The 13,711-nt window shown below is 40.3% G+C and overlaps 1 pseudogene; it reads right to left on the bottom strand.

The window, feature by feature from the left end:
- Positions 1-4,101: 4,101 nt before the first annotated feature.
- LOC120224305 lies at positions 4,102-4,853 on the bottom strand (annotated as a pseudogene).
- Positions 4,854-13,711: the final 8,858 nt, after the last annotated feature.

Genomic DNA, 13,711 nt, shown 5'->3' with positions numbered 1-13,711 from the left:
GTAGCTTCCTGTAGCTCCTGCCTCCGGGGGTCCCAAACAGACCAGGTTCAGCCACTGACAAAAACCAAAGGCAGAGAAATGAGTAGTGGTGAAATGAGAAAGACATTTATTTCAGTGAGACTTCTACTGGGAAGACAGAGCACTAGTGTCTCAAACATGATCTCCAAAGTGCTGAAAATGCTTACAGGTTTATAGAAGGAGAATGGAGAATGGGAGACAGTGGTGGGCAGGTACATGCAGGTGGGCAGGAAGGTAAATCATTATTGTTTTGGATTCAAACAGGGGTGAGTTCTTGTTGCTCAAAGCAGTCCTTATTGCTTGAGGGGTTAGTTTCCGTTTCTATCAGGGAATGCTCTTCCCTCAGGGTCTTATACCTGAGCCAAGAGACAGCTAGAAAGAACCCAATTAGAAAGTTTGAGGGCAAGATGGAGGCAGCTGAAATAGGATTTCGTATCCCATGAAATAGGATTTCATTAACCATATATATATATATATTTCTTGTGACTGTGGGAGAGAGGTTATGTAAACATCCCTAGTTTTATGCACACTGAGATTATCTTTGATTGGATTGTTACCAGGAATAGACTAGTCCATCATTCTCAAATCACATAGATTAACTTGATTAATGTTCTAGTATTTAAAGAAGGTAGATAGTACCTACTTGCTGCCTCACTGGGATTTTATTGCTTAGTTTTGAATAATTTAAGTAGGCATAATGTAAAAGGTTGTAAAGCTCAGGAAAAAGAATTCATATTGGGTTTAGGATTCCCTCTAGAACATTTACCTGAGCTGTAAATCAAAAGACAGAGTTACTGTCAGTTTCCTTGAGTAGAGCTATCCCCAAGGCCAGAAAATCTGGTAGCAATGACTGTCTAATTCTCAAAGATCAAGCCGCCCCAAGTTTTTGTAAGATAGTTGAAAAATATACATAAAATCCTCCCTTCCTTTGACTTCTTTCTTTATCAAGGTGGAACTGTGCCACCTGCATAGAACTAAGTTACTTTATGGGGCACCTGGGTGGCTCAGTCGGTTAAGCTTCTGACTTTGGCTCAGGTCATGATCTCATGGTTTGTGGGTTTGAGTCCCGCATCAGGCTGTGCTGACAGCCAGCTCAGAGCCTGGGGCCTATTTCAGATTCTGTGTCTCCCTCACTCTCTGACCCTCTCCTGCTCACGCTTTCTGTCTCAGAAATAAATAAAACATTTTAAAAAAAATAAGAAGTTACTTTACTTTTGTGGTTAATTTTGCTCTAATGGTTGTTTACTTTGTCATTATAACCTGACCCTAAGTGTCACAATTGAGAAAATAATACTGTGTTACTTATTGACCCTAAACCCAGAGGTGTTCCTACACAAGACATTTCTACTACTCTGATAATTATATCTATCATCATTCTTATCCTTTCTACTCTCTACTAACCTCAGCTTTTCAAGTCACTGGAGTTCACTTTGCTTACCTAAGAGCCTCAGTCCCCTTTGATTTGCTGGCATTCTATATAGAGTTCTCTAATTACCTTAGTGGATGGGACAGTCGTTTAAAATTCTTTTTGGCCTAGATCATGGCTTTGAGTGAAGGAGAGATAAGTCATCTCTCCGGTGATTTTATTGGGCCTTCAGCTTCCCTCCCATGTTTCCATTATGCAATGATTGTAATGCAATTACAGTAGGGAAGTTTATTCTTTATGTAAAGAATGTGGCTATGAAATCCAAAATGTAATCACTGGGACCAATTTCAGATATAATTCATTTTCATCTTACCCATTTTTCACTTGTTTGATTTTTTGATTGGATACCGAGTGCTTAATATTGTGCTCTTGAAACAGTTTTCTCTAAGAAGATGAATTTTAGATAAATGATTCCTCAGCTAAGCCAACTCAGTGTTTAGTATTGGATGGACTCATTCCCTTTATAAAAATGGAATTTCTGAAATAAAGAGATTGTCTTTTGGAAAGACACAGGCACATGAGCATATATTATGTTTACACCCACAATAGATAGAATAAACTAGAACAATAGCCTTGTTTACACAACTCAGCCTAGAAAATAACGGTGTGCAAAACATTTCACTCTTGAATGAGACATCTTTCTCCCAACAGTACACTTAGGAGCCATGTTTCATTCACCCAAAGATCCACAAAGCTGCTTTCATGCTTCAAAGAATTGGTACAATTGCATTCTCCCAAGGTGGGTCACTTAGTCTTGTACCATATGATGTTACTTTGGTGTTCCAATGGAGGTCATAAAAAAGATTGATTCCTATCCTTTGTTGTTTTGCCTTCCTTGCCATATGTAGGGCTGCGTAACATGTGCTCTTTCTTTGGTGGCTAGTCCGATCTATTGCTTGTTGCAGGGCTCCAGAGACCTAGAAAACTAAATTGTTCCTGTAGCAAGCACCCTGCAATTACTCAGGCTGTAACTACATAGACCTAACAAACCACATTGCTCCCCAGGTGGCTTTCTGGCTTTCTTGTGCCTTACTCTTTCTGCTATTAGGCCTTTTGCTGCTTCAGGGATCCAGGAGATTGAGCGTGAACCTTTCCAGAGTCATCTGATCTTGGCAAAGCTGTACTATATCCAATGTGTATCAAAACTCAAGTACTTCAAGATACCGAATAGATCTTATCAGTGTCAAAAAATATGTATTGAGCTTGTACTAAGAAATAGCCAATATATATATATAAAGAAAGAAACAACCAATATCCAATAGAAACATATTTAACAAAGCAATGTCTATTTTTAGGTTGTAAACATTCCAGGAAGCATTCCAGGAAGAGTAGAGGAAAGCACATATGAAAATGGATATTTTTAGACCTCCTGAGTGGCTTAGTTGGTTAAGTGTCCAACTTTGGCTTAGGTCATGATCTTGTGGTTCATAGGTTCAAGCCCAACACGTCAGGCTCTGGGCTGGCAGCTCAGAGCCCGGAGCCTGCTTCAGATTCTGTGTCTTCCTCTCCCTGCCCATTCTCTGTCTCTCAAAAATAAATAAATGTTAAAAAAAATTTAAAAACACTTTAAGTAAAAAAATGCTTATGGTTTTTTATATTTGAAATTGGAAGCCATTTCTTATTTATATCTTCTCACAAACTTTTCTGATGTTTCTTGAACTATTCTGGAATTATTAAACAAATGCTCATGCAATCAATCCCTTAAGTTTGTGTTGTCCTTTTTGCAAAATTATTCTACACAGAAAATGGGAAATATACTATCTTTCTCATTGAGCATGTATTTATTATCTAAATATAGTATTTGACAATTTTAGCTGGCTACATATAAGAGTTATAAGTTGTAGTAAATTTTGATACTCAAATAAACTGAAGTGCTGTGCAGCTATGTGTAGAAGAAGATATTGTGAGAATTAAATCCATGAGTGTGAGCCAGTTTATGTAAGGAAATGAAGATATTTGTAAACAAGAAAAAATGTTAAAGTGATCATTATTTAATTATTTATGATCCTAATCCTGTTGCTATATTTAAATTATTTTCTGTTTACACCCCTCTTTCTCCGCCACTTTGCTTTTCTTTTTTTAAGAAAAGGAGAACGAGTTTTTTGAAAACTACGTACAGTTGGTCCAGTCCCTCCCACATCTCAGGCAGTGGCTGAGCCCCTGATTGTAATGGCTGGGGTGGGGCCAGGGCCCAAACTCCCTTGGGAATCATGGAAGACAGACCCCACCATGGATCTTCATCTGTGACTTTACAACTCTAAATGGCCTGTTGGTGGTGGACAACAGACAAGGAATGGGCCCCTGCCCTGACCTAGTCAGCGCCTAGGTAGGGGAACACTATTCTTAAACTTGCCTGAAGAGGCCCAGCTATGCTGTCAGGAAGCCCTGGCTACTTCTCTCCCAAAAGGTCTTCCTAGACATGGAGGCAGACAGACCTCCTACCACCCCACTCCATGTTCCAGGCCCATGGGCTTTGCTGACTTGGAATGGTAGACATGAGACACCCTCCCTCCCATTGTTGATTCAGGGTCCAGGGCTCTTGGAATACTCCCCAGGCAGATCTAGGGTTGAGAGGTGAATGTGGGGGAGGGGGGGGTCACAGCTGAGGACCCAGGACTTTCCTGGATTAGGGGGGCTGTTTTGGGTGTCAGGGCGTCCTACTGTAGGAAGTCTGCTTTGTGTTGCATCACCCACTGGTCACCCACCAAGCAGAAGCTGCCAGAAGCTGTGTTTCATATGGGTGACAGATTTTCTCAATGATCAGCTCCTTAGAGAGGTAGAGAGGCTATAGAAGTGCTCACAGGTGTTCTTGCTGCAGGGGATGCAGAAGCCAAGGTGGAAGTCAAAACTTTGGGAAGAGCTGGTTGTGAATTAGTGCCTCTCAATCATGTGGAAGTTGTTGACAGGCCTATCTTCCTCTGTGAATTCCACCATGGCTCCCACTTACCTCTCATCAAGGAAGGCAGATGTGATGCCCAGAATTGGGATCCAGGTCTTGCCGGTTGATGCTCAATCACTCTGAGGCTGAGGCTTCTTCATTTCAAAGAGGACAGTGCCTGAAATTGTGTCTCAAATCTTGAACCTGATGAAGTCATTTTGTAGATATTCTCCTTGCAGGAACATAAGTAGGTTGCTGCTGGTGATCTGCAGCTGCCCCAGCACATCCTCCTGCCCTATAGGTTGTTCCTCCGCAGAGGCCTGAGCCTGAGGCAAGCCGGGGGCTCTGTCTCTCAGCCAGATTCTATTTGGCCTGAAGCTGCAGTGTGGGCTCCAGCTTCATGTTTGTCCCCTGGAGCAAGCTCTGCCCCATCCCAGCCTCACCTCTGCTGCCCCTCTTCATCTTCATGGCCTTGCAGGGCCACAGCTCACCAGCTACTTGCACCAGCTGGAGCAGAGAGCAAGGGGCCATTTTGCCCTTTTTGAAAGAATATAAATATGCCTATTCAAAGGTGAGCAACATTGGTCAAATTTGCATCACTCATGGTGATGGTAAGCCATGGTAAGCCGTACCACTAAAATGCATTTATTGGGACAGTAAAGAACCTTGGGGGCTGGGGAATGGAACTACCTTTAAAAAAAGGTAACTATTCAAGAAATCATAAAGTGATGCCTGAGATACATTAATCAGTAATCAACTGATTTAGTCACAGATTTCAAGTGTGAACTTGATAGGTAAGTTGAGGAAAAGGCAACATTTGGCAGAAAACAGTGTTTGGCAGAGTAAATATTTTGTAACATTATCTATTGATTACTTTTGATCCCATTAGAAAATTTCAAAGAAGTGAGACATAAAATATAGTGAGTTTTTGATATCTTTCCATGATATTCTCATAAAAATTATATCCTTTATTTTTTTTAATGATTTTTATTTTAATTTGAGAGAGAGCAGTGAGAGGGCTAGAGGGGCAGCGAGAGAGGGGCTACCCAGCCACCCCTCATAAAAATTGTAGTCTATTCACATCCTGTTGGAGTTTAAACTTCTTTAGTTAATCTCAACCTAGGTATTAGACCGTAAGAGCTTAAACTGTAGCAGGATTCTCACACAGAGAGTCTTGACAAAGGAGGCTTTTCTTTCCAGGAAGCAACTTGATTCATGCCAGCACTGCTCAGTTGGGTATTTCCTAAGAACTGAGTCCCAAATGCCACGTGGCGTTGTTGTTTTTTTATATATTTTCTATTTATTTGTCTCCCATATGTGTTAACACACAAACATGCAATCTGATTAAGTGGTCTTATGTTACAGGTCTTGAAGGATGTTGTCCCTTGTGCATGTTGCCAGGTTGCCTTGAGGGTTTTGTTTTTTGTTTTTTTTCTCTCCTTAGGGAAGGGACCCGACCACAAAGCTACTTATTTTCCCAATTGAAAAGCAGTTTTCACTAATTGGTTACCAGAAAACACTAACGTGTTTTTTCCTGATTACCCTTTATCTTTAGAGCTGACAGTTTTGCCTCAGTATTGTATTGTAACATTTGAGATGATAATAAGAATAATAGAACTTTTGACTTAACAAATACTTTATTATTTAGCTAAATTTCTGCATAAATAAGACTCATTTACATTTAGATTCATTTAGAAACAAAATTAACACTATAATGTAGTTTACAATCTATATAGCAAAAGCATTTCTTTCCTAAGTCTTCAAGCATAAACTCAGAAAAAATTAAATCAATATATAATACCTGAGAAGGAAAATCTGTTGACTAACCTTTTCTTCCTTTTTGACTTCAGCTGGGTGCTTCCCTGGAAATGAATACTTAATTGGTTAATTTTGCTTTCCACAATTAATCTGCTGATTGGTCTTAGGCTAATTTCCTCCCCCCCTTCCTTCCTTCTTTTTCTTTCTCTTTTTCCTTCTTTTTCTTTTTTCTTCCTTTTCTTTCTTCCTGCATGCAAGATCTATGCGAATTTTACTTCATTTGCATTTTTGTACTGATAGAGAGCCCTAGTGACTACAGATAATAGAGTGATTCCCCTGTATCCTAGTTTTCGGTTTCTATGGTGTCAGTTACCGAGTCAACCACAATTTAACAGCAGAAGATCCTTGCCTATCCCAAGAAGGTCTTTAGTAACCTAATGTTAAGTCATAATGCCTAACTCATTCTCCTCACTGCATTCACACCATCATAAGAGGGAGGAGTACAGTACAGTAAGATATTGTAAGAAGAACAGAGCTTGACAGGGCACATTCACATATCTTCTCTATTATAAGTATTCTATTTTATACTAATCGCTTACTGTGCATAGCTCATAAATTTATCTTTATTATAGGCAGGTATCTATAAGAAGAAAACATAGTATATACATGGTTCTGTACTTTATGCAGTTACAGGCATCTACTGGGGCTTTTGGAACTATCCCTTATGGATGGGGGGGAGGGGTTACTGAAGATACAAATAAGATTAGAGTTAAAATGAAATTTCCCTCCAAATGCAAGAAATTCAGTTTTTTGGGATTTATAACGATTTGATGGAACACCCAGACACCTGCTCAGTTGCACAATTTAATCTAATCTCAGCAAAAACGATTTCCTTCGGGAAAGAAAATCTTTTCTCTTCCCTCTTCCTCTCTCTTTATTATTTTTTTTCTTTTTCCACGTTAGTTAGGACCCAATTCCCTCCAAAGGGAAAAACGATAGAGCCAGAAAATGTAACCTAGGGGTGAGGGGAAGTGTGTTTGGGAGCTGAGTGGGCTCAGAACTGAGCAAATCTGGATCTTCCTTCTCCTACTGCACAGGAAGCTACAACAGGAATTGCCTGGACAAACTGGCTAGAAAGAAGTTATTTCCCCTCCCTCCAGCCTGCGCGAGATTCCAGGCTCTGTCTGCACCCCCAGCACCCAGGGCACTGCCCTCTACTCTGCCTGTGCCCAGAACCAGGGTGGTCCAGGCCTCTGGAGCCCAGAGGTGGAGACCAAACTCCACTCCCTGGTCTTGGGCTCTCCCCTCCCACTCACACTGTTCTCCTCAGTTTGCTGGGCCTTAGTGTTGCCACTCTTTGGGGTCAAGGGTTTCCTCACGCGCCCGGGGCTGGGGGCCAGGAGCAGGAAGCAGGGGCTGCGGGTTGGCAAGGGGGCTAGAGTCGGTTTCTGGTTGTTAGTTTTGGCCAGGGGTCAGGGCCGGGTTCAGGTTGTGGGAGCTCCAGTCTTGGGGCTGGACACTTGGGACCAGCTGCTGCTGGCCGGCCCGGGAACAGGGGTGACGGATGTGGGGGAGGGGGGGGTTCAGTGCGCAGAGGCCTAGATCGCTGGGCTGCGAAGGGAGCTGGGTGGCCACGGGTCGTGCAGCTGTAGGCCCTTTGATCTGCCTTTATTATCCTGGAGGAACAAACTCTCAGGAAGAGGGCCCTGACGCTCTCATTCTTCAGAAAACCCTACCTCACTCTCTGGTCTCCAGCGCCTGGGCCCAAAGCCCCTACTGTAAACTTACCCCTTCCAGCATCTTCAGAAGACCAGCCCTCAGCCCTCAGGCTAATGGATTTCGACTCCGGAAAAAAAAAAAAAAGCGTGAGCCATTCTTATTTTAATTGGAGCATTCTCCTTCAAATGAATTCAACTAAAAAAGTTGTGACCTTTTAACTTTGCTTGTGAATTTGCACTTAATCAAAAGGTGTGGCTTTTCTTCCGTGGTGAGCCAAGGTGTAAACAGTTTTGGAGAAAAACGATGGGGGTTTTCTTTTAGCTCCGTTAAAGGAGGCTCTGCCCCCTACCTATGTGGAGAACAAGTTGTATCGGGTATGCCGGCTTTACCTTTCATTTTAAATATCACCTGGGCCTCTCCAATATCTTAATTAAAACCCGTATTATTTTCTAATGTTCAAAATGAATTTTAAAAATTTAGCACAATCACATTTTGAAACTACAGCATTTGAAACATTATTTGAAAGCAGGTTCCTGCACACATAAAATAAATTTTTTTAAAAGGGAACACGGGTAGATGAATAAGGCTTTTTCATTTAATTTAGTTCTACTTGTTAAAGCTTCCTCCCATTAAACGTTTCCAAAAGAGGTATGCCTTCTGGACCTTTAACAGAGAAGAGCAGCCTACCTACAAATAAACCTGTCCTCTTTTCTCATCATTCTCATGGCCTAAACTGTCATAAACAGGGAAGGTGGAGTTGGGTCATAAAGTGAGTAATTCAGCCCACAGGATTACCCAGAGTGGAGGTGAGGTGAGGTGATGGTGATAGTCTGGAGGTGCACTGAAGAGAGGAGGGAATTAACAATATGTGTTTCACATTTCTGTGAAATAATATCCTCTTGATAAGGAAAGATGTAAATGGATTGGGGGGAGATTTTAAGATACAGTTACTCATTACTGTTTAAAAATGAGAAACTCTATTTTTTGTAGCGGTCGACACTTTCCCAGTGCTTCTGTGCCCCACGGAAGTACTTAGTATAGATGTCAGTATAACAGTAGCTCCTTGAGGCAAGAACAGACCGGCAACAAGGGCACATAGCTGCCAAGGCACTGTTAACACATCCAGTCTGCCAATGTTGTGTACCTCAAAGAACAGTTACAGTTCTGTAAAGAGAATTAAAAGAGAATGTTCACAACTTGTGTTCCCTGTGAAACTGACTCCAGGATGGAGGTCTCTCGGGGAGTGCTCTTCAGATGACCCTCCCCCCCAAGGGAAAGCAGCGAGGGGAAGGGGAAAGGGAAAGGGAAGGGAGATTGGGCTGGGGAAGAAGTTAAGCTTCTTAAGGTCTGAACCTTAGCAGGACCCTTCAGAGATTTCCCCGATTGAGGCAAGTAGACTGGATGTAGGCTTGGAAGGGGGTGTGATGTTTGGCAGGGTCCTTCTCTTTTGCTGAAGGAATCCTCAAAGGGGACTGACAACTTAAAGTTGTCTCCTGGCAGCACTCCTAGCAGATGGGGAAATAAATCCTTCATTCCTCAAGGGGGAGTGAAGGATGGAATATAGTTTTATATTGGCAAAAGAATTTGAGATTTTCCTGACATCTGTTTCTCCTCTCTCTGCCTCTTCCAATCCATCCTTCATTTAGCTGCCAAACAAATCTTGACTCCTGTATGAAACTATAAGTTCCCCTGACTGCATTTTGAATCAAACTTTACTATTTAAATTCCATGTTCTCTTTTTGTCTGCTCTTTTCCTTATTATAATAAGTTTTCATTTCATTGTTATGCCCTCCAAAAAGACATTTATAAAAACGAATGTATCTGCTCCCTTCTCCTGGAACACAGATGTTTGTTACGGACTCTCCATGCCTTTGCCCTTTTTACGGACTGTCCATCTCTGTTCGTGCCCTTGCCTTCACCTCACAGCCATTGTCTACCCTTGTCTTTCCATCTCACTTTGGGTTTCATGTCTTCCTGAAGCATTTCCTACCAAGCTTCACTGATCTCTTTTCCACTGGCCCTAAATGCACTTGCATTCTGTTGTTAAGCCCAGATCGCAATCTTCCCAAAATCCCAAGACCACCAAGGAGTCCGAGTCACGTATGCAAAAGCAAAGAGCATTTATTCAGGCTTAAGCTCAGGCTCCCAGACCTCACCAACACAGTGGATCTGTGCTGAGAGCCCCGAGCAAAGGCAGAGTAGGGTTTTTATGGGGTATGTGATGGGGGAGTTACAGATGGGGGAGTTGTGGCAGGGGAACAGTGATCCAATCATAATTATTCAACATTATTGACAGCGAGTTTAACCATACACATTGTCTAAAGTATTCATTACTTTTGGCGGGATCCAATTACAACATTTAGAGTACCTTTAAATTCAGCCAATCACAGAGCGAGCCTAGGGTCTTGTTCTGCGACTAACGGGTTAACTTTAACATTAGGTAACAGTGTCCTATCTATAGTTTCTATCTCCAGGCCTCTCCCTTAGTAATGTGGAGGGTGGTTGCTGGCCTTTCCTGATTGGGTGTTGCAAGGGTGGTTTTTCCTGCCTTGGGCAATGTGTAACTGCCTGATAGTTTCGGAGAAGCTGAAACTTAGGCCTTCTAGTTTAGAGGGGAAACTTAAAGCCTGTCATGGAGTCAGTTTGGTTTAGACGTTTAGACTTGTGTCCTTATACTGTATTGCATCGTCTTTCTCTAGGTGACAAGAGACAAATCATGGAGGGCAGTCACTGTGTTTGTCTTTTTGTTTTATTATTATTTCTATCACAGTTACAAGCATGTTACTGGGGCCAGAGAGGAAACTTCAAAATACTTGTTGCTTATCTGACTGAATTATGTTCCTTATGTTGTAAGACAATCAATGATGGCTTTGATTTGGTGTGGTATTATTGCCCCTCTTCTGAAGGTCAAGACCACTTTATATATTTCTCTTTTATAAAGAACAGACATTTATCTTCTAGTTATTTGGATACATGTCTTATTTCTCTTAGTATTTTATAAGCTACTTTAGGAGGAGGCCTTCTTATCTCTCATTCTCCTTTTTTTTTTTTTTTAAACTGAATGAATGTCTAGTCCAGTGCTTTTCATGTAGAAGCACCAAATATGTGTTCACAAAATGGTGTAACACTAGTGAAATTTAAAACTAAACATTGAGGTTACAAAAGAGCGTATTTTCTGGGGGAATCAAACGGAAGATGATTCACTATCATGAGTTTGTTGCTTTTACCAGTTTTGCTCTACAGGAGGGAAAATACATTGTCACTATTATCATCAGGACTGTAGTATTTTTCAGTAGCATATTCTATGAAATAAAGAGTTTCAAAATTAATGCTAATGATTTTTCTTAAGACTGCCTTAAATATTTGCATAGACAAAAGCCATATCTCTACCTGACTCTAGACCACTTAGTAGATTTGGTAATTGATGCTCTATGTGAATACACCATTTCCCTTATTGACATTTCTTTTTTTTAGTTTATTTTATTTGAGAGAAGCAAGAAAGAGGGTGGGGATGGGGTGCAGAGAGAGAGAGAAAGAGTGCCAAGCAGGCTCTGTGTTGTTGGAAGTTCTGATTCTATATAGTGGGGTTTTTTTCACTACAAAAGACTATGCAGGAAATGGTCACTTTACCTCAAAGCTGTTAAAAATGTCTCCAAGATAACATATAGGCAAACTGAGATTTTACTGTTCTGTAGAAATAATAAGGAAAAACAATGCAATCCACATGTATATATCTGAGCTTGATGGCAAAAATTGCTCTGATTACAAATATTTTTACTTCTCCTTGTAACCATGACCTTGTTGTATAACCTTATAGTGTTATATATGGGGCTTGGTCTTTCGACTAGCTTTGGCCAATGAAATAAGCTAGAAGTGTCTTTCTTCCAATTCTAAGTCAAGGTCTCAGGAAACCTTGAGTGACTCTACTTGCTTTCTTGTTTTTTCTTTAAAATGTTTTTCAATGTTTTTTTTTAATATTTTATTTATTTTTGAGAGAGAGAGATAGAGACAGCGTGAGCAGGGGAGGATCAGAGAGAGAGGGAGGCACAGAATCGGAAACAGGCTCCAGGCTCTGAGCTAGCTGTCAGCACAGAGCCCGATGCAGGACTTGAACCCACGAACCACGAGATCATGACCTGAGCCAAAGTCAGACGCTCAACCAACTGAGCCACCCAGATGCCCCTTTCAATGTTTATTTTTGAGAGAGGGAGAGAAAGAGACTGAGAGCGTAGGGAAGGGGTAAAGAGAGAGGGAGACACAGAATAGGAGGCAGGCTCTAGGCTCTGAGCTGTCAGCACAGAGCCTGATGTAGGCCTCAAACCCCTGGACCATGAGATCATGACCTGAGCCAAAGTTGGACACTTAATTGACTGAGCCACCCAGGCCCCCCACTACTTGCTCTCTTATATTTCTCTCATTGCTATGAGGGATGCCCTGGCTGCTACTAGAAGATAAGAGACCCATGTAGTGGAGGTGACTCTTCTAGTTTTCCCAGCTGGGAACTAGACTAACTAATCTGTTGCTAACTAACAGACTCTTAAATAAATAAATGCTTATGGATGTACAACACAGAGCTTTGGTAAATGTTATAGGACATGGTGGTGGCAAAAAATATCCCATCAATGCTACAAAGAAAGATTTGTATCAATCATTGCCATACTAAGAGATATTACTTAACTCCCAGGAAAACTAATTACTATGGAAATTTTATAGTGGAGTATTGGACTATGTTTTTTTAAACTTCCAGTATTTCATGTTTTTTAATATACATGCTCAGCTTAAAAAGTGGATTCACTTTTAAAATTTTACTCTAGATTCATAAGAACTCTGTTCTTTAAGAGCTTAAATATTTGTAGCTTTCTCTAGGATCTCTTCAATTTTTTTCTCTTCAAATTTGTTTTACTACTTAGGAAATAGTTTGGGAAACAGTAATTTGAAACAATGGAAGAATAATTTGTACTTGCTTTCATATTTTAAGACCACATCGTAGGTTTTTTGGTTTTTTTATCACAAGGTAAAATAAGTATATTTCTTATAATTAAGAGATAGAGAATCTGTGCTTCATTTTTAAAAGTGAACAAAAATTGAAAATTCAATAACATAGTCATAAATATTTCATATATTTATAAAGTCAGTTTAAACTACATAACTGAATAAAACATCTGAAAAAAACAACACATTTTTCTAACAAAATTGCAGAATTTAATACTCCTGCAGACAGTATAAAATATTAACATTTTAAAGGAGCATCAGTAATTTATGCTTTGGCTCTTCTGAATGTAGTCTTTAGTCATAGGTCAGAATATCCATTTTTAATATGAAACTCCATGTATGTGCATTTATATTGACATTGTATGCCTATCTGTGTGTCAGCGTATAAAGAGAAGAAAGGTTTTAAGGTATAAGACAGCTATGAATAATGATTAAAGCAAAATTTCCTTTAATCAATATTAAAATAAATCCTTTGTTTAGCATCCTAGAGTTTTTTAAATCTTTGGTTAATCTACCTTACTAAAATTAAGGGTGAGAAAGGAATGTGCCTGTAACTGTATGAAGTAGGAACATACTATATGAATTTAGATTTGCTCTCAGGTAAATTTTAAGAAGGAGATATAAGAGTATGAGAATTTAGAAATCAATTGCATTGAAACTGTGTGTGTGGTGACCTCTTGTAGTCTTTATATATCCTAGGGCACTGGGTTGAAGACATCTGCTTGAAAAAGGACAAAATTAATGTCAGTATAGTTCCTTATACAATAAAGGCGTTCAATGAATTGTCCCAACTGAGTGACCCTGGATATAACAGGAACCAGTAGATGGTTAGGTGTTACAATATGCAGTCCAGGCCACTTAATACCAAAGAATTTAGAGAAAGGAGTTGAAAATATATAGAGGTATAATATTGCACATCA

The sequence above is a fragment of the Hyaena hyaena genome, unplaced genomic scaffold (assembly GCF_003009895.1).
Source record: "Hyaena hyaena isolate Hyena2069 unplaced genomic scaffold, ASM300989v1 scaffold_1149, whole genome shotgun sequence".
NCBI classification, from domain to species: domain Eukaryota; kingdom Metazoa; phylum Chordata; class Mammalia; order Carnivora; family Hyaenidae; genus Hyaena; species Hyaena hyaena.
This window is presented reverse-complemented; position numbering and strand designations above follow the sequence as displayed.